Below are 20,331 nucleotides of genomic sequence, written 5' to 3'. Positions count from 1 at the left end.
GAGAAGAATCCAGAAGTGTTAATTGGAAGATTAAAGCACTAAGGAGAGGTTTGGGATGAGTAAAGGAGACATAAAAGAGGGAATATTTAGTAGGGTTGTTTGGGACATCATAGTAGTAAACTGAGGTTTGTGTGAGCCAGGAGCGGTAGAGGGAAGAGTCTAGGAGGGTTATTTTGGAGATCACAGTAGAAGAACAGGTTTGGGATGCGTCAGACAGTGGAGCTAGAGGATAGATTGAGAGGGACATAGCGTGATGGTGAGACGGAGTAAAGCTTTCGAGAGAGTATTTTTTTTTCTCCTGTACAGTAGGACTAAAGTAATAAATATATAGATACATGATTACGTGGTAAGGGAATTGATGTGTAAGGAATTTAAAAGGAATATAGGTGGTCAGGACCGCGGGAGCACCGCCGACAGGCCGGCGGTGCTCCAATGGGAATTCCGACCGCGGCGGTAAAGCCGCGGTCGGACCGGCACCACTGGCGGGCTCCCGCCAGTGTACCGCCGCCCCATTGAATCCTCCACGGCGGCGCAGCTTGCTGCACCGCCGCGGGGATTCCGACCCCCCCTACCGCCATCCAGATCACGGCGGCGGTAGGGGGGGTCGCGGGGCCCCTGGGGGCCCCTGCAGTGCTCATGCCACTGGCATGGGCATTGCAGGGGCCCCCGTAAGAGGGCCCCTACATGTATTTCACTGTCTGCTGCGCAGACAGTGAAATACGCGACGGGTGCAACTGCACCCGTCGCACAGCTTCCACTCCGCCGGCTCGATTCCGAGCCGGCTTCATCGTGGAAGCCTCTTTCCCGCTGGGCTGGCGGGCGGTCTGAAGGCGACCGCCCGCCAGCCCAGCGGGAAAGTCAGAATGACCGCCGCGGTCTTTCGACCGCGGAACGGTAATCTGACGGCGGGACTTTGGCGGGCGGCCTCCGCCGCCCGCCAAGGTCAGAATGAGGGCCATAATGTTTTGAGATTTAAAGTTGTATCCTATAAACACAGACTCCAAGATTTGCCTTATTTGAAGTTAAATTATTTTTATACTTTTTGTGTGTGGTCCACGAGCATTGTTGGGTTCCATATGTTCCTCCCTGTTAATGTCATTGGGTCTCTAGCGGACTTTGAGAATGCTTAATTGCACTTTGCAGCCTAAGCAGTGGGGGGCATATTTATGAGCCCCTTGTGCTGCTGTTACGTCACTTTTTGTGATGCAACAGCGGTGCAAACCTCCAAAGTGTATCTATGAGGGCACTCAAAACCACTTTGTGTGGCTTTTATAGCCTCCTAGATATGGAGTAAGGCAAGGCAGCGCAAATCGCTGTGTTGCCTTACACTGCGTCAGGGGGTGTTCCATGGGCGTTGCAGTGGGTGTTCCAACACAACACCCTTGGATTTTGACGCATCCCCAGATTTACAAGAACCTGTAAACCAGGGGATGCGCCAAAACCTTACGCCTCCCCAGGGGAGGCACATCGAGGAGGAATATCTCTATTTCTCCTCTTTTTCTCCTCTTCCATGTGTGCTGCATTCTGCAGCACACACAGAAAAAGGGAAAATGCCTCCCAGTATTGTTCTTTTTGTGCAGGAAGGTGGCACATCCTGCACAAAAACAATCCTGCATGGAACGCAGACACCCTTCTACCATGGTGCACGGGGGCCTGCGTTGGTGCTACGGAGCCAAAAGGGCGCTGGCACAGGGGGAAAGGACATGAATGCGCCATGTGCTATAGCTACAATACATTCCTGCGCTTTCGCTTTGACGCAGGCGGAGCAGGAAGGTGACTTGCTGTACTGCCCGGCGCCAGATCCACATAAATGGGCCCCTGTGTTTCTCTGGTTTAAACTTGTAACTTTGTAAAGGTCTGATAGGTGTTACGCCTGCGTCTGGCGCACACCTCGCTCGTTTCCCTTCCATGGCTTGTGTTCGCTTTTGTTTACTCCAGAGGTGTTTGACGAGGCAACTTCCCTAATTTTATGAAACTGCTGTATCCTGGACCTTTTTTCCTGTCTCATCAGTATTTTAATATTTTTAACGTGCCCTGGTATTTCGCACTTTACCCCTGTGTGCTGATTCCACTTCTGTGCTTGTTAAACTTTTGTAGCTCAGTGTAGAAGCCAACTGTGCTGTGGTGCCTTCTTTCCCTTTGGCTCTCTTGTGGCTTCCAGCAGCTTTCTTCCAGGCCCATGGGTTTTCCCTTAGGACTGTATTTCTGTGAGTTTTGATGATAGTTTTACACCAGGAAGATTCCATGTGTGGTGATCACTTGTTGTCATTAGTCTCTGCCCTGGTTTTCTCCCAGTTTTTGGTGGGTGGGTGGGTGGACCTCCCTGGGCTCTGATGCCTATGGGCCTTTCTACTGCATGTTCTTTACCCAGGTAGAGGCAGGTTTGGTTGTGGTCAGAGAGAGGAAATGATGGTCTCAGAGCCAACGCCTTCATCTAACGCCCAGGAATATTGGTCGTCACAGAGCCCAGCACATCATGGTCCAAGTAGGATGACTGTCAAAAAGGCTCCAGAAAGGCTGCATGGTATAATAGTATTTGTATAGCGCTTACTACTCCTATGAGGGGACCTCGAGGCACGTAGCTAGCTCAGTACACCGTGTAGGACATGTGGTTGCAAGAGTGGTGTCCTTGCTTTGAACCTATGTGGGAAGTCTGGCTATCGATGGGACTCAGCGCTTAGCGGTGCAATGGGTGATGAAGTGTGGGAGGCAAATGCCCATTTTTAAGATGTGTGATGCTGGCAGCTCTGATTGGCTCTGCAGGTCCCTTTGTTGTGTTGGTGGTTTATCTTACACGTTTATCACCTGATTTCCAATGCCGGCTCTTGCAGGAGGTGGTTCATCATACGGATCCCTGAGAGGCGACAGGAGCTGATGCCGAGTGGGGGGTGGGGTACCAGAGGTCTGCCTAGATGGACCGCGTCACAGTCCTCCTTTATATGATGGATATGACGAGATGTCCACTGAGGACCTTCTGCATGACTGACTGGGGAACGGTCCTAGTTTGTGTTATTACAGAGTATGTGACTGGCTGGAGCTGGCGGGTGGACCATGCCGGGTCCCTCCATGACCAGCAGTTCCTTGCAGATCTCTTGGGTCTTGGCAGGTCTGTCCGGTGAGTACTGAGGGGTATCTAAGCATGCCTGTATGGCCTGCATCTGAGCCATCAATTGCAAATAGGGTTCCACAGGTCCTGCCATACATTACATGCCTGTGCCGTTGATGATGACGGAATCAAGTAACAAATTGGTATAGGATATCTTATGATAAGGTATGATAAGATATGATAAGATAAGCTATGATAAGATAAGATATGAGGATAATAAAATATGATAATATATGATAGGATATGATATATTATAGAATAGGATAGGGTATGGCAAGATATGATTTGATAAGGTATGAGATATGATATGATATGATATGATGGGTATGATGTGATATGATATGATATTATATGATATAGTATGATATGATGTGATATGAGATTATATGATATAGTATGATATGATCGGATATGATTTAATATATTATGATATGACATGTATCTTGATATGATATGATATATGATACGCTATGACATGATATGATCTATCATGTGATATGATATGATATTATATGATACAGTATGATATGATGTAATATGATATTATATGATATAGTATGATGTGATAGGATATGATGGGATATGATATGATATTATTTGATATAATGTGATTTGATACATTATGATATGACATATGATTTGATATGATATGATATGATATGATATGATACATGATATGATAAATTATGTGATATGATATGATATTACATGATATCGTATTATGTGATGTAATATGATATTATATGATATAGTGTGATATAATAGGATATGATAGCATATGATATGATAGGATATAAGATATGATATGATATGATGTAATATGAGATGATACGATACAGTGACAGTGATTTTATCTTTCCTGATACTGGGATGACCGTCATAAAGAGTAGTTGACCTGCCCTCCATCTGGTGGGTAGAGGTTGGGGGTCGGGTGCTCAAGGTTTTCTGTGCCTGTGACGTGTGCGGTGGGGTTCCATGGCAAGGTGCCACGGGGAAGGAGTGACAGGTGGCATTTTCAGAGGCATGCAGAGCGTAGGCAGCTTTGCAAGCCTGGAGACCCTCAAGAATGGAGTACACATGAATCCCACGCTGCAAACATCAACAAGTGAAGGACTGATTGCTCAAGATGGAAGTGAATGAAGTCCAGGATGTTGTAGCGGTAGGCCAGCAGTCACTCCATAGGTCCACCACCTCAAAGCCTTCTGTCCCGCCTGCTGGAAGTCGCCACCCTCCCTGGCTGCTCCCAAAGGCCCAGGAAAGCAGCATCTCTCCTAGGAAATAACAAGTCGCACTGTACTGGGCAATCATCCCCTTCAAGGGCGGGGACCAACTTTCCACTCACTAATGGAATGCTTGATGGCCTCAGATGCCTTGAACTAGCAAACGCCCAACGCCTTGACCCCAATAAACTCACAGCCCAAACAAAGGGTTCTTCATGTTCAGCCTCCGGGGACCCAGAGTTCCCATCGAATGGGACTGAGTTATACTTCAGCCTCCGGGGACCCAGAGTTCCCATCGAGTGGGACTGAGTTATACTTCAGTCTTCAAAGACTGAAGGTTCCAGTGCATTTTGTGGCACTGAGATATACTTCAGCCTCCAGGGACCCTCAGTTCCAGTGCATCCAGTGGCACTGAGATATACTTCAGCCTCCAGGGACCCTCAGTTTCAGTGCATCCAGTTGGACTGAGTTATACTTCAGCCTCCAGGGACCCTCAGTTCCAGTGCATTGTGTGCACTGAGTTATACTTCAGCCTCCAGGGACCGTCAGTTCCAGTGCATCGAGTGGCACTGACTCATAATTCAGCCTCCGGGGACCCTCAGTTCCAATGCATCCAGTGGGACTGAGTTATACTTCAGCCTCCAGGGACCCTCAGTTCCAGTGCATTGTGTGGCACTGAGTTATACTTCAGCCTCCTGGGACCCTCAATTCCAATGCATCCAGTGGGACTGAGTTATACTTTAGCCTCAAGGGACCTCAGTTCCAGTGCATCGAGTGGCACTGACTCATAATTCAGCCTCCGGGACCCTCATTTCCAATGCATCAAGTGGCACTGAGTTATTCTTCAGCCTCCAGGGACTCAGAGTTCCAGTGCATTGTGTGGCACTGAGTTATACTTCAGCCTCCAGGCCCCCTCAGTTCCAGTGCATCGAGTGGGAGTGACTCATAATTCATTCTCCGGGGACCCTCAATTCCAATGCATCAAGTTGCACTGAGTCATAGTTCAGTCTCCTGGGACCCTCAGTTCCACTGCATCAAGTTGCACTGAGTCATAGTTCAGTCTCCAGGGACCCTCAGTTCCAATGCATCAAGTGGCACTGAGTTATACTTCAGCCTCCAGGGACTCAGAGTTCCAGTGCAATATGTGGCACTGAGTTATACTTCAGCCTCCAGGGACCCTCAGTTCCAGTGCATGGAGTGGCACAGAGTTATAGTTCAGTCTCCGGGGACCCTCAGTTCCAGTGCATGGAGTGGCACAGAGTTATAGTTCAGTCTCTGGGGACCTTCAGTTCCAATGCATCGAGTGGCACTGACTCATAGTTCAGTCTCAGCGACCAAGAGTTCCAGTCCATGGCATTAGTGGGGTGACCTGACCCCCCCTCCCCCCGGACTGTTTGTTTTCTGGTGATCTCTGACTATGCTGTTTGACCATGGGCCAGGAAGAGTTCTCCAGTATGTGTTTACCCCAGAGAGAATATCATTCATTCTTCTGTTGATATATTTAGATACCTCGCTCTCTTTACACATGTCCTCCCTCTCTCTCTCTGCCTCTCAGTCTCCGTCTCTCCCCCTTACTATCTCTCCTCAGGCCTTGTGTCTGGCTCGCCACAGCCCCCTCCCTTCCAAGTTTCTCTCCAGATGTAGTTGCTTTTGCAAACATTTGGCAGCTGGGCTACACAGTCTGAATTCAATTAATTTCCCCCAGGCCCTGTCTGACTGATTGACCCCGGCATAGAAATGGGATGAAAATACCAGCCCTTGGTAAAGGAGAAGGGAACATGACAGGGCAGAATGAGGGATAGATAGCCCCAGGGGTCCTGAAATGTTGTGGCATGTACAGGACCAGTGCATCAGTTCTGTGGATGTGAGTGACGTGCACGGGGGCAGCCCGCGTGCTGCGTGCTTCCCCCCGTGAGTGATGTTCGCACGTCTGCCTGTGCTGTACCTGTTCTGTGTGTATGAGAGAAGCTTGCACTGCTGGTGACTGTGCCGTAACTCCTCAATGCATGACCCTGCTGTCAGCGGCGGCCCCTCCGCTGAGGCGGAGGAGCGTTGCCCCACTGCTTTATGCTTTTCCTCGGGAGCAGGGTTAGGGCGGAGCGGGCCTGGCCTGGGCTGGAGGAGGTGTATGTGCACATAAGTGCGCATGACGCTTTGGCCGGCCTTGTTGGACCGGCCAAACACACATGCGCACTTTACATTTCTCCACCCAGCTGTATTGGCGCTCAGACCAATCACAACGCTGCTGTCATGCTGTCGACAGCTGAGTCGTGATTGGAGGGGAGTCTGGAAGCCTTGTGCTTCCTGGAGTCCAAGGAAGAAGGAGAGACGGAACCGTCTCTCCCAACATATTTATTTATTTATTTTTAATACCTCCCCCCGCCCCTCCACCCCAAGTGGCCGCCACTGCCTACTGTCGCTTGCCATGTTGGTGTGTGTGAATTCATAGAAAATGAAAACTGAGAAACCACATTGTAGGGAACCAAATTGTGAAAACCCAATTTTAAGGAAAAACTATTTTAAGCAAATAGAAAAAAAATAGCAAATTCAAGGAAACATTTTAAAGGAAAGATCGTTTTATGGAAAAAAATCAAAATTACGATAAACTTGGGTGGAGTTTAGGACTACTGTGGGCCTTTTGAGTTCAAACCTGGGTAATGTTGAGGGTAATGAGGGACTTTTAGGGGTCAGGAATAAGTGGTGTTCGGCCATAGAAAGGGGTTCTTAGGGTTCAGAGATGTTGTGGAGTGTAGTGGTGGTGAGGGGTTTTTAGGGTTCAAGGATGCGTGGTGTTTAAGAGGATGGGTGGGGTGTTAGGATGTTGAGGGGTTTTAGGGTCCATGGTTGGGCAGAGTTAAGGGCTGGTGAGGGTTTTTAAGGTTTAATTACGTATAGTGTCTAGGGCAGTGAAGGGTTTTTAAGGTTAAGGGTGTGGTAGAATTTAGGGTGGTGAAGGGCTTTAAGGATTCAGGAATGGGTGGAGTTTAGATGTAGAAAGGGGTTTTAGGGTTCGGGGATGAATAGTGTGGGATAATGAGGAGTTCTTAGGGGTCATGGATGGCTGGTGTTGAAGGGCGGTGAGGGTTTTTTAGGGTTCAGAGATGGGAATAGTTGTGTGTGCTGAGGTGTTTTAAGGGGTATTGGATGGGTAGGGCTTAGGCATAGAAAGAGGTTTTTAGGGTTAAAGAATGGGTGAAGTTACGGGTAGTGAGTGATTTTCTGGGTCAGGGATGGTGACTATTTGGGGTAGAAAGAGCTTTTAGGCTTCAGGGATAGGTGTAAGTTAGGTGTGGTGAGGGATTTTGCTGGATATGGATTGATGGTGTTTAGGGGTTGTGAGGGGTCAGCAAACTAAAAGTAAGTCCTGCAACCATTGCATTTACACTTAACAAAATAAGCATTCAAAAGCCTATTTCTACCAAAAAGACATTCATTTCATTGGTGTCTCCGAAAAGGTAAATGGCATTCATTTTGAAACTTTCCATTAAACAGTTTAGATGAAATAGTTTCTCAGTAATGGAATTCTATGAAATCGTTTTACTATGAAGTCACAGAGAACCTTTCCATGTATATATTCTACATGTATGGGCAAGATCTGTACTGGGAAAGCCAGCTGTGCATCTGTTAGAGAAGCGTGCACCGATGATGTCAGCACTATGCCTGCTATGTGTCTGAGGGAAGCTTGCGTTGCTTCTGCAGATGCCGCAAGAGCTCTGTGTGCTGGCTCACTTCATGTCCAGTGTTTGAGGCAAGCTCCTAGTACTGATGCATGTAGGAGGGGGTGCTGTGTGGGTGCCCTGGGGTGACTAAGCTGTATCATACCTGTGCAGGGACAAAGCCGCAGTGTTTCTGCTTCATGCAGTGTTAACTGTTGTGTGTAAGGGAAGCTTGCATTTCTTTTCTTCATAGTATTGTATGAAACAAGCTTCTGTTGTTGCTGTCAGTGCTGTACTTGTTCTGCATGTGTGAGTGATGGTGTTCTGCTGCTGCCCATGCCGCGCCTGTTCTGTCTTTGAATAGAGCTTGCACTGTTGCTGCCTGTCCTATACCCCTTCAGTGTGAAGGAAGCTTGCGTATGTGGGAGGGTATCTTGTACTGTTGCAATCTGTAGTACAGCTGCTCTGTGCTGCTGCTTGTACTGGTTTGGTGCAAGGAAGGCTTCCACTGCTACTGCTTGCTCTGCACACAAGGGAAGCTTGCACAGCTCTGAATGAGAGACGTGTACTACACCTTCCAGTAACAAACAAACAAGCACTGGCCATGTCAGTGGGTCTGACTTTAATATGCTGCACCCTGCACTCACGCAGGCACGTCTCTCACCGCACACTCACGCAGGCACGTCTCTCACCGCACACTCACGCAGGCACGCCTCTCACCCTGCACTCACACAGGCACATCTCTCAACCTGCACTCACGCAGGCACGTCTCTCACCGCGCACTCACGCAGGCACGTCCCTCACGCTTCACCCATGCAGGCACGTCTCTCAGCTTGCACTCACTCAGGCATGTCTCTAACCCTGCTCTCATGTTGGCACGTCCCTCACCCTTCACTCACACAGGCACTTCTCTCACCCTGCTCTCACACAGGCACGTCTCTCACCCTGCTCTCACACAGGCACGTCTCTCACCCTGCTCTCACGCAGGCACGTCTCTTACCCTGCAGCCACACAGGCACGTCTCTCATCCTGCATTCACAGAGACATGTCTCTCACCCTGCACTCACACAGGCATGTCTCTCACCCTGCACTCACACAGGCACGTCTCTCACTGTGCACTCACGCAGGCATGTCTCTCACCCTGTACTCACGCAGGCACGTCTCTCACCCTGTACTCACGCAGGCACGCCTTTCACTCTGGGCTCACGCAGGCATGCCTCTTACCCTGCACTCACGCAGGCACGTCTCTCACCCTGCAGCCACACAGGCACGCCTCTCACCCTGCACTCACACAGGCACATATCTCAACCTGCACTCACGCAGGCACATCTCTCACCCTGCAGCCACACAGGCACATCTTTGACCCTGCACTCACGCAGGTATGTCTCTCACCCTGCACTCACGTCAGCATGTCTCTCACCCTGCTCTCACGCAGGTATGTCTCTCACCCTGCTCTCACGCAGGCACGTCTCTTACCCTGCAGCCACACAGGCATGTCTCTCATCCTGCTCTCACACAGGCACGTCTCTCACCCTGCTCTCACACAGGCACGTCTCTCACCCTGCTCTCACGCAGGCACGTCTCTTACCCTGCAGCCACACAGGCATGTCTCTCATCCTGCACTCACACAGGCACGTCTCTCACTGTGCACTCACGCAGGCACGTCTCTCACCCTGTACTCACGCAGGCACGTCTCTCACCCTGTACTCACGCAGGCACGTCTCTCACCCTGTACTCACGCAGGCACGCCTTTCACTCTGGGCTCACGCAGGCATGCCTCTTACCCTGCACTCACGCAGGCACGTCTCTCACCCTGTACTCACGCAGGCACGTCTCTCACCCTGTACTCACGCAGGCACGTCTCTCACCCTGTACTCACGCAGGCACGCCTTTCACTCTGGGCTCACGCAGGCATGCCTCTTACCCTGCACTCACGCAGGCACGTCTCTCACCCTGCAGCCAGACAGGCACGCCTCTCACCCTGCACTCACACAGGCACATATCTCAACCTGCACTCACGCAGGCACATCTCTCACCCTGCAGCCACACAGGCACATCTTTGACCCTGCACTCACGCAGGCACGTCTCTCAACCTGCATTCACTCAGGCACGTCTCTCACCCTGCACTCACGCAGGTATGTCTCTCACCCTGCACTCACGTCAGCATGTCTCTCACCCTGCTCTCATGCAGGCACGTCTCTCACCCTGCAGCCACACATGCACATCTCTCACCCTGCATTTACACAGGCACGTCTCTCACCCTGCAGCGACATAGGCATGTCTCTCACCCTCTCACCCTGCACTCACACAGGCACACCCTGCAGTCACTCACAACGCTAAAGCAGAACTCGCACCCGGACATATACTCGACCTGCATTCTCACATGCACATCCCTCACACAGACACGCCTCTTACCCTGAACTGAACAGACTGCTTACCCAGCACTCAAGCAGGCACAGTGTTCATCCTGCACTCAGGCAGGCACTTCCCTCATCAGCACTCAACGCGCACTCACCTCATCCTGTATTGTACTGTGTTGTATTTCAGCACTTACACAGCACTTACACAGCACTTACACAGCACTTACTAGCCCTATGTGGGGCACAGACGTGCTTGCCCTGCTTGTTTCTGATCCCTTGTAGGAAGTGTTTCCCTGTTGTGTGTGATGTCTGAAGTGAGGGTATTGTGTCACTAGGCAGTGGTATTAGCAGTGTCATGGATGAAGAGATGTGAGACCTAGATGTGCAGTTTGTGACTCTTAGTGAGTTGTCAGCTTCCAGCAGCTCCGCGGGTCCCTTTATGGGTTTCTTATCATCATAGTCTGGTTAGTGCACTGGGTTGTCCAACCTGATGTGTTGTTTAAAGTTTTTGGCCCTGACCAGGCAGGGTTGGAGACAGGCGGGATGAGGTAATCTGCTGGGATGGGCTTTCTGAATGTCATTGTGAGATGTAAAGAAGCGGTCAGAGTGCATAACTAGTTGGGACCGGCAGTGGTCAGCTAGAATAAAGCCCTCTCTTTCGCCAGCCATAAGTGGGAGATCTCTTCGGTTATTCCATAGCTCACACAGCACACTGTCCACGATGCACTCCCAGAGGTGCAGAGCTCGCCCTGCATTTACACAGGAACAATGCATGCTACACTCATACAGACAAACCTTTCACCTGCACATACACAGGCGCACCATTCATGCTAAACTCACACATCACAATGCCCACAATGCACTCTCACAGGTGCAGAGCTCACCCTGCATTTACACAGGAACAATGCATGCTACACTCATACAGACACACCTCTCACCTGCACGTACACAGGCGCACCATCCATGCTACACTCATACAGCACTCTGTCCACAATGCACTCTCACAAGTGCAGAGCTGACCCTGCGTCTACACAGGAACAATGCATGCTACACTCATACAGACACACCTCTCACCTGCACGTACACAGGCACACCATTCATGCTACACACACACAGCACACTGTCCACAATGCACTCCCAGAGGTGCAGAGCTCACCCTGCATTTACACAGGAACAATGCATGCTACACTCATAAAGACAAACCTCTCACCTGCACGTACACATGCACACCATTCCTGCTACACTCACACAGCACACTGTCCACGATGCACTCCCAGAGGTGCAGAGCTCGCCCTGCATTTACACAGGAACAATGCATGCTACACTCATACAGACACACCTCTCACCTGCACATACACAGGCGCACCATTCATGCTAAACTCACACATCACAATGCCCACAATGCACTCTCACAGGTGCAGAGCTCACCCTGCATTTACACAGGAACAATGCATGCTACACTCATACAGACACACCTCTCACCTGCACGTACACAGGCGCACCATCCATGCTACACTCATACAGCACTCTGTCCACAATGCACTCTCGCAAGTGCAGAGCTGACCCTGCGTCTACACAGGAACAATGCATGCTACACTCATACAGACACACCTCTCACCTGCACGTACACAGGCACACCATCCATGCTACACTCACACAGCACACTGCCCACAATGCACTCTCACAAGTGCAGAGCTGACCCTGCGTCTACACAGGAACAATGCATGCTACACTCATACAGACATACCTCTCACCTGCACGTACACAGGCACACCATCCATGCTACACTCACACAGCACACTGCCCACAATGCACTCTCACAAGTGCAGAGCTGACCCTGCGTCTACACAGGAACAATGCATGCTACACTCATACAGACACACCTCTCACCTGCACGTACACAGGAACACCATTCATGCTACACTCACACAGCACACTGTCCACAATGCACTCTCAGAGGTGCAGAGCTCGCCCTACATTTACACAGGAACAATGCATGCTACACTCATACAGACACACCTCTCAACTGCATGTGCACAGGCACACCATTCATGCTACACTCACACAGCACACTGCCCACAATGCACTCTCACAGGTGCACAACTCACCCTGCCTTTACACAGGAACAATGCATGCTACACTCATACAGATACACCTCTCACCTGCACGTACACATGCACACCATTCCTGCTACACTCACGCAGGTACACTGTTCGCTCTGTTCTCACTCATGCGGATTACCCATCCTGCACCGACATAGGCACAACTCAGTCTATACTCAAACAGAGCCCTCATGCTGGACTCTCTCAGGCTCTCCACTAACTCTGCACTCATAGAGACACTAAAGTTATCCTAGGTTCATACTGATGCACCTCTCATCCTGAGCCAACACAGACTCAACCCACTCTCTCCCCGTACAGACAGGCCCCTTCCCTGCCCCCACACAGACACACTGCTGAGTGTACACTCACACAGGCTCAACCGCCACTCACACAGAGGCACTGACACTCACAGACAACCACACAAACACTTGGCACAGCAAGGGGCAGCAGAAGAGGGTGGGTTCAATGTGGCAGCATGTGGGGTGTCGGCTGATCACCCAGAGTTGGAGAAGACAACCTGGTAGAGGAGCAGGGGACGCGAGAGACGGAACCAAGAGGACCAAATGACCAGAGTCCTTTGGGCACCCAGAAGGTGAGAATGGTGGCCTGACAGGTGCAAGGGACAGCGGGACAGGACCGAAGGAACAGCAGCAGCAGTGAGCCACAATGGGCTGCCCATCACTTTTCAGGAGTTTCATCATCAGGAGGGAAGAGCCTAAGGCGAGCCTTGCCCCCTTCAGCCTGCACAAACCTCTTCCACCATCACCTCCTGTATGCTGGGTGGGACACAAACATAAAAGGAGGACTAAGGGACTGATTTAGAGTTTGATGGATGGGGTTACTCTGTCACAAATGTGACGGATATCCTATCCATTGTATTACGATCCCATTATGTCCTATGGGAATGGTGATATGGTGGAAGGGATATCCGGCACGGAGTAACCCATCCACCAAACTCTACATCAGACCCTAATTGAACCCTATTGACACGGCATAGTCATAAGGGAAAGACAACCTCCGGTCCTTCTTCTGTGTTGTCGCAGTCCCAAGGGCTATCTGTTCTGGGAGGTGCTGCATCGTTACACTTGAGGCAGCCATCCTAAGTGAGGCATCTTAGGTGAGGGAAAACCCGTTAAGAGCCAATAGAATTACAACACACTCACTTTTTTGGCACCAGGACACAACATGTACCCAATCAAATGCAGTACTCAAGTTAACAGACTTGAATGGAAGGTAAGCCACTTTCTCATGCTGCTGTGCCATTACGAATGAATGCAGTGGCCATCTTGGGTGAGGAGAAACCAGCCAACAAGAGTACAAAAAGCTCCTATTTTTAGCACCAGGACACAGTTTCTACCAATCAAATGCTGTACTCAAAGGGACCAAAATGTAGAAGCCAAATCCCTTCTCTCAGTAGCATGGGCAGTTTTATAAAGCTTTTGCTCTTGATTATATATAACGTGTGCTGCCAGTGGTTAATTTGCAATATATTGTGGGCCAGATTTACAAGAAAGTGGTGCATCAGTAGTGATATGCCACTATTTTTTGCTTCGCCCTGCTCCACCTACCGACACCACGTGTGCACCAATTTATAATACTGTGCACCATGGTGGTCGTTATAACAATAGCGTCGACATTTTTGACGCTACTGTGGCGCTTTGCTACACTAGTGTCAAAAATGTTGACGCTAGTGCAGCAAAGTGCCAGGAGGCCCATTGATTTCAACGGGTGCGTCATTTTAACGCCTGCTCTGAGCAGGCATTAAAAATGATGCCAAAAATGATGCAGTGAAATCTTGTAGATCCCACTGCGCCATTTTTGCAGATCTCCTAATGCCAGAACCCCCCCTTGCATACATTATGCCAGAAGAGACATAGGCCCTCATTCTGACCCTGGCGGTCGGCGGAGAGACGGCGGTCGGACCGCGAACAGACCGGCGGTATTAAAAATGGCATTCTGACCGCGGCGGTCCCCGCCGCGACCGACCGCTACTTCTCCACTCCGACCGCCGCGGCGGTCATGACCGCGGGGCTGGAGTTTGCGCACTCCGTCCCGGCGGTCGTCCCAAGACCGCCAAGGGTATTATGACCCTGCCTACCGCCGCGGTTTCTTGCGGGCGGGAACCGCCGTGCGAACCATGGCGGTAAGCACTATCGGGGCCAGGGAATTCCTTCCCTGGCACTGATAGGGGTCTCCCCCACCCCCCACTACCCACCCGAGTCCTCCCCCCACACCCTCCACCCCCCTGCCACCCCCCAGAGGTGGTACGAACCCCCTCCCCACCCCCACCCCGACATGCACATACATGTACCGCGACATGCACACACCCCCAACATGCACATATACACACCCCCTACACACACATACACAACGGGGACACATACCCGCACACATACATGCCGACATGCGCACCTGCCGAACAGCACACATTACCCATAGACACAGCAGCACCCCCCGCCCGCATACACGCACTCACACACCCCCTCTACACACTCACACGCACACCCCCATGCACGCCCACATCACACAACACCCCCCCACCCCCTCCCCTCACGGACGATCAACTTACCTTGTGCGTTGGTCCTCCGGGAGGCGACGGGAGCCATAGGGACGTGACCGCCAACAGAAGACCGCCACACAGAAATGTGGGTCGTAATTCTGTGGGCGGTGTTCTGCTGGCGTGGCGGTGGAGGTTGACCAGTCTCCACTTTCCCGCCGACCGCCAGTGTGGCTGCTGGCGGTTTTCCGGCGGAACGCTCCCAGCGGTCAGAATGCGCACAGCGGCACACCGCCGCGGTCGGCGGTCTTCACCGCGGCGGTAACTCAGCGGTCTTGCGAAAAGACCGCCAAGGTCAGAATGAGGGCCATAATGTGGCTCAAGGGGTCCCAAAGTGGCACAATGCATGCATTGCACCACTTTTGTAAATATGGCATGGCAAAAATTACCTCCTTGACCACATTAGCGTAAAAAAAAAAACTACTCTAATTTGGCGCAAGGAGTCGCTAGGGGCTTGTAAATCTGGTCCTAGCTGCCAGGCCTGCATCGGACGCCCACCGCACCATACACCACTCGTTATCCCTGCCAGCGGTGGCAATGACAGTATCAACACATCATCACGCTTCTACAAATTAGACAATTCAGACCATTCCAGGACCTAGAGCATCAAAAACGGCTTGGGTGGCAGATATTACTCATTTTTAATATATTGAATTAATAAACAACTGTTGTTGTGTGCATCTGTGTAAATAAAACAAGCAGCGCCACCATGTGGAAGGCTGTTGTAAGAACCAATGTTGGCAATCTGGGGCTAGGAGCATAAAGCATGTTGGTGTTCGCAAACGGTGACCGCAAAAATGCTTTTTCTGATGTACAAAGCCCAAATTGCGATTCAGTATCTGGAAGGGGCGTGTGGAGGGTGTGGAGGGTGTGGAGGGTGTGCCATCCTAATACTGAATCTCATTGGTATTTGCAAATGTTTTGTGGCCAAAATGTGACTGCAAAACATTTGCAATTTACCTCCAAATCAAAATTGGAGGTAACCCATTTACAAATGGGAAGAAGTCCCCAAAGGACCCCTTCCCCTTTGAGAATGGTTCAAAAAATATGTCTAAGGGAATACTGCCTATTCTTAAAAAATGAAGCCTCAAGGTGCGTTTTCATCTTTTTATACGCATCCCGATTTTCTTTGAGGAAAATGGGCGGTGTTCAAAAAAAAAGATTGCTTTACTTAAAAGGGGTTGTATGATGGAACCACAACTGCATAGTTTCTATGCATTCCTTTACCACGCATGCACATGCCTTTACAACGAATTTCGTTGCCAAAGCATGCCTAGTATAGGAATGTGTGGAAACGGCATGCAAAAAGGCATGCGTGGTTCTGTCACGCAATCCCTCCACCCGCCCAGAAGCCCAAAACTACCTCCATCCCTAATACCTAAATTACCCTGACCCCCCACCTGTCCTGAGCCCTAAAACAAACCTAGTCACACCCCCTCACCACTAAAATCAAAAGTACCCCGACATCCCCACCCACTCTGATCCCTAACAAAAAACTACCCCAACCCCAATCCCTGCCCATAAAACTAAACTACCCCTCCACTTCCTAAGCACTAAAAAAAAAACGATCCCGACCCCCCCACCCCTGCCCCTAAAAATCTAAACTACCTCGCCCCACCTACCCACCCTGAGCCCTAAAAAAAAAACTACCCAGACCCTCCACTCCACCCCTAAAAAACTAAACTACCCGACACTCCTACCCGCCCTGAGCCCTAAAACCTTCTCCCACCTAATAAGTAAACTACCCAGACCCCCCCACCCTAAGCCCTAAAAAAAAATCTCTCCCGACCCCTCCACCCTGCCCCTAAAAACTAAATTACCCCGACCCCCAACCCGTCCTAAGCGCTAAAAAACAACAACTGCAACCCCCCAACCTTGCATCTAAAAACTAAAGTACCCTGATACCCCCAACCCACCCTAAGCCCTAATCCACCCCACTGCTAAAAACTACCCACCAACCCTGTCCCAACCCCACTTACCTCACCGCGTCCTCTCCCGATCCTTCCTGCTCTTCTCTCCTCCCACCCTTCCTTAAACCTTCCCCCTATAAAAAAAACGACCCCGCCTCCCACCCTAAACTCTCAATAAAAAAAAAAATCCCAAACCTCCGCCCCTAAAAAAAAAAACTTTTTTGACTCCCACACCCTAAGTCCTTAAAAAAAATACCCAAACCCCCAACCCCTTAAAAAAATAACCCACCCCAATCCCTTAATCCACCCCCACCCATGCCCCAGCCTCACTTACCTCCGCGTCCTCTCCCGAACATTGTATGGCTTTTTCTGTGCCTTAACCACACATATACATAGTTTAGCACATGAGTGGTTAAGGTACAGAAAAAGCCATGCGTTGTTCCGGGAAGCGAGGTTACGTTTGCATGGGAAACATCCGTGTTGTTAAGGATGCATTCTTAAGGATGTTTCCCCTTAAAAGCAAACACAGACATGGTGGTCTGCTGACCCCAGCAGGCCACCATCCCTGTCATGGCAGAGAATCCTAGTGGTTTGCAAATTGCGACCTACCTTATTAATAGGCACGAGGTAGATCTATTTGTGACCTTCTCTGAATTGCTAAATGTAACTCAATGAGTTTCATACAAAAGGAATAGGGATTTCCTAATTACAATTCGCAAAAATTCGCAATTAGGTAATCGCTATTTCTATTTTCGTACATCTAACCGTGAGTGCCGTTGCCGAGCACCCGAAACCACCAGCTCAGATTAAGAACTGAACACCTAAAAATAGCAGAACAATTTCCAAACATTCAAAGAGATTCAGACAAAGTCATATTTGAATTTAAAACTACAGTGTGGGCTTTTTCTCCAGGTTTGTATCACAATGAAATCACCTGTATATTCTAAAATATTGTGTTATAAGAGATTAATGAGTAGCTGAATATTTATGTTTAAGTGTGAGTTAGATGCTGTCATGAAATAAAATAAAATAACCTGGTGACTGATCCCACTAATAATATAATATAATACACTGTTCCAAAACTGGTGAACGGGAAAGGGGAGAAGTCCTGATAATCAGGAGCACAAGTCCTCACACACCACATTTGGTGTCATGCTTCATCATAGGACAGCTCCTCGTCAGGCCGGCACTGCAATGCCTGACGGGCACCCCCCGAAGGGGGGCTCTTTGCCGGAGATCTTTTAGTTAATGATGAAGCCGCGGAACCACATGTGGGTCCGAAAAAGAGGAAAGAAAAAAGACAAGAAGAGGATAAAATTGGCTCAAAACCCTCACTAAATAATTTATTGTTCGCTGTTGGGAATTGGTCAAGATTAAAAAAGTAGCAAGGGAGTGAAACAAGAGGTAATGCTCAGACACTCGTACAAAAATCAAAACAAAGGAAGACGGTAATTATCCGAAGTCCCTCAGTATAAGGTCAATATACGGTCGACATGTTTCGCGTCTCTCATGGTCCAACAGGATCCCTTGACGCTTCTTCAGGACCTATTTATTCATTGGACTTCTCCAATTGAAAACAAAGGAAAATTCATCAGCTCCTGCAACCTAACGCTCACAGTCAAGACGTCATTGGTCACTTACTAGAGGTAAACCGGACTGGCTTCCCTTTCCTATTAGTCACCCTAAATACAGGGAGAAAAATGAGATTAATAAATTGCATAACTACTTCATCTACGCTCAGGGAGTAGTACATATAAATGCAAAGTGAAAAATAGTGACAAACTGTGCAACTCATAGTGATAAAGTGGATGGTAGCAACCCATGCTCGTGATATATAGGAGGGCTTACCATCTCTATTTAGAGGAAGTGTTTCATGGGATCACGCAGGCCTGTTGCCCGGTTCACAATGAATCTAATTGCAAGATAAGCATAAGCAATGACAAAAGGACAAAATGTCTCCGTTACTAAATCATCAATAAGATCTATAACATGGTCACTGGAAGTAAGCAGAAATTCATTATATAGTAAGTGGTGCAACACTGGGTACAGATAAAGAGTAGCATACATCCATACGCATATAATAAAGCCGAAATATAGCAGTATAACTACAAATATCTCATCATTAGTTACAAGATGATAGTGATAATAACCCTAGTATTGGGTATATGTCCAAGAGGTCTGTAAATAGACAACCTTCAGGGAAAGAACTACAACACGAGAAACAAGTCCTAGAATTACTAAAGGTCGGAGAGCAAGTGTGTGAAGGACACTCAGTAATAAGTGTGAATGGCAGTGATAGGGGGGCCAGAATATACTATCTGTACTGGCTACCTTCCTATTATATGCACAATCACCTTAAAATGTAAATAACACAAAGCCCAGGTGGTAGGGGGATAAATGTTACATAATGGATAACAAGCCGATTACTATTCCGAGTAGCTAGACAAACAACACTCCCCAGCCAGGCTGCTAAGGGACATGAACGGGAACAATATCCCTAAGTATCGCGTCCATAGCGCTCTAAACGGACCTGGAGCACTTACTTGTGAGGTTACCGGCGTGCAATGAGACACCTACCCCCGCGGCTGCGTTCCCGAATATGAGACGAGCCTAAGAACTCGAAGTATAAATAACCCGCGCGCGGAGCGCGCGTTGAGCAATAAATCAATTTGTTACCAAGCAACCATGTCAAGCTTGGTAAGAGAGATCTCAAAAGGGAGAAAGGACTTCACCTATGAGGTCGCTGTAGTCTTAACCACTGCGGCGGCCATCTTAGACTGGTGAATAATCATCAGAAAAGCAGATAAATATACCAGTCACAAATTCTGAGAATAAATTGGTGACTCGCCACCCACGTGACTTATGAGGACAACGGTCATCAACTCCTTGTATAACTACAAGAAGGCTTCTTTCAGAAAGCGTGGAAAAATAAAATAAAAATCACAACTGTGTGTTGTGATCAGGGACTCTGTCAATAGTCATAATGCATCAGTCAAGACCAGGGAGGGGTTCAGCCTGGATTTGTCAACAACCAACTACATAGAGAGATTGAACCAAGGTATGTCATCATTCAATCCTCGACGGTGGGTATTAAGTCTGTATACCCAACGTTGTTCAAGCTCAAAGAGAGGGCGAGTACCTGTCAGGGCACAGGTCTGTAGTACTACCCACCACATGTCATCTGGTGTATGATTAGATTCAATAAAGTGGATGCTTAGTTTCGTCGTGGCGCGTCCACAGCGAATGTTTCTGCGGTGTTCGTTTATCCTTACTTTCACAGATCGTGTGGTCATCCCTACGTATCGCAGATTACATGGACACGTGATCAGGTAGATACAGTTGCGAGTATTGCAATTGGTATGTTTCATCAATCGCCATGTTAGTGAGGGTTCTAGTTCAAGGGTATCTACCCGTTTGGTT

This window comes from Pleurodeles waltl, chromosome 3_1 (assembly GCF_031143425.1).
Source record: "Pleurodeles waltl isolate 20211129_DDA chromosome 3_1, aPleWal1.hap1.20221129, whole genome shotgun sequence".
NCBI classification, from domain to species: Eukaryota; Metazoa; Chordata; class Amphibia; order Caudata; family Salamandridae; genus Pleurodeles; species Pleurodeles waltl.
The sequence above is the reverse complement of the archived record's forward strand: the minus strand, read 5'-3'. Positions refer to the sequence as shown.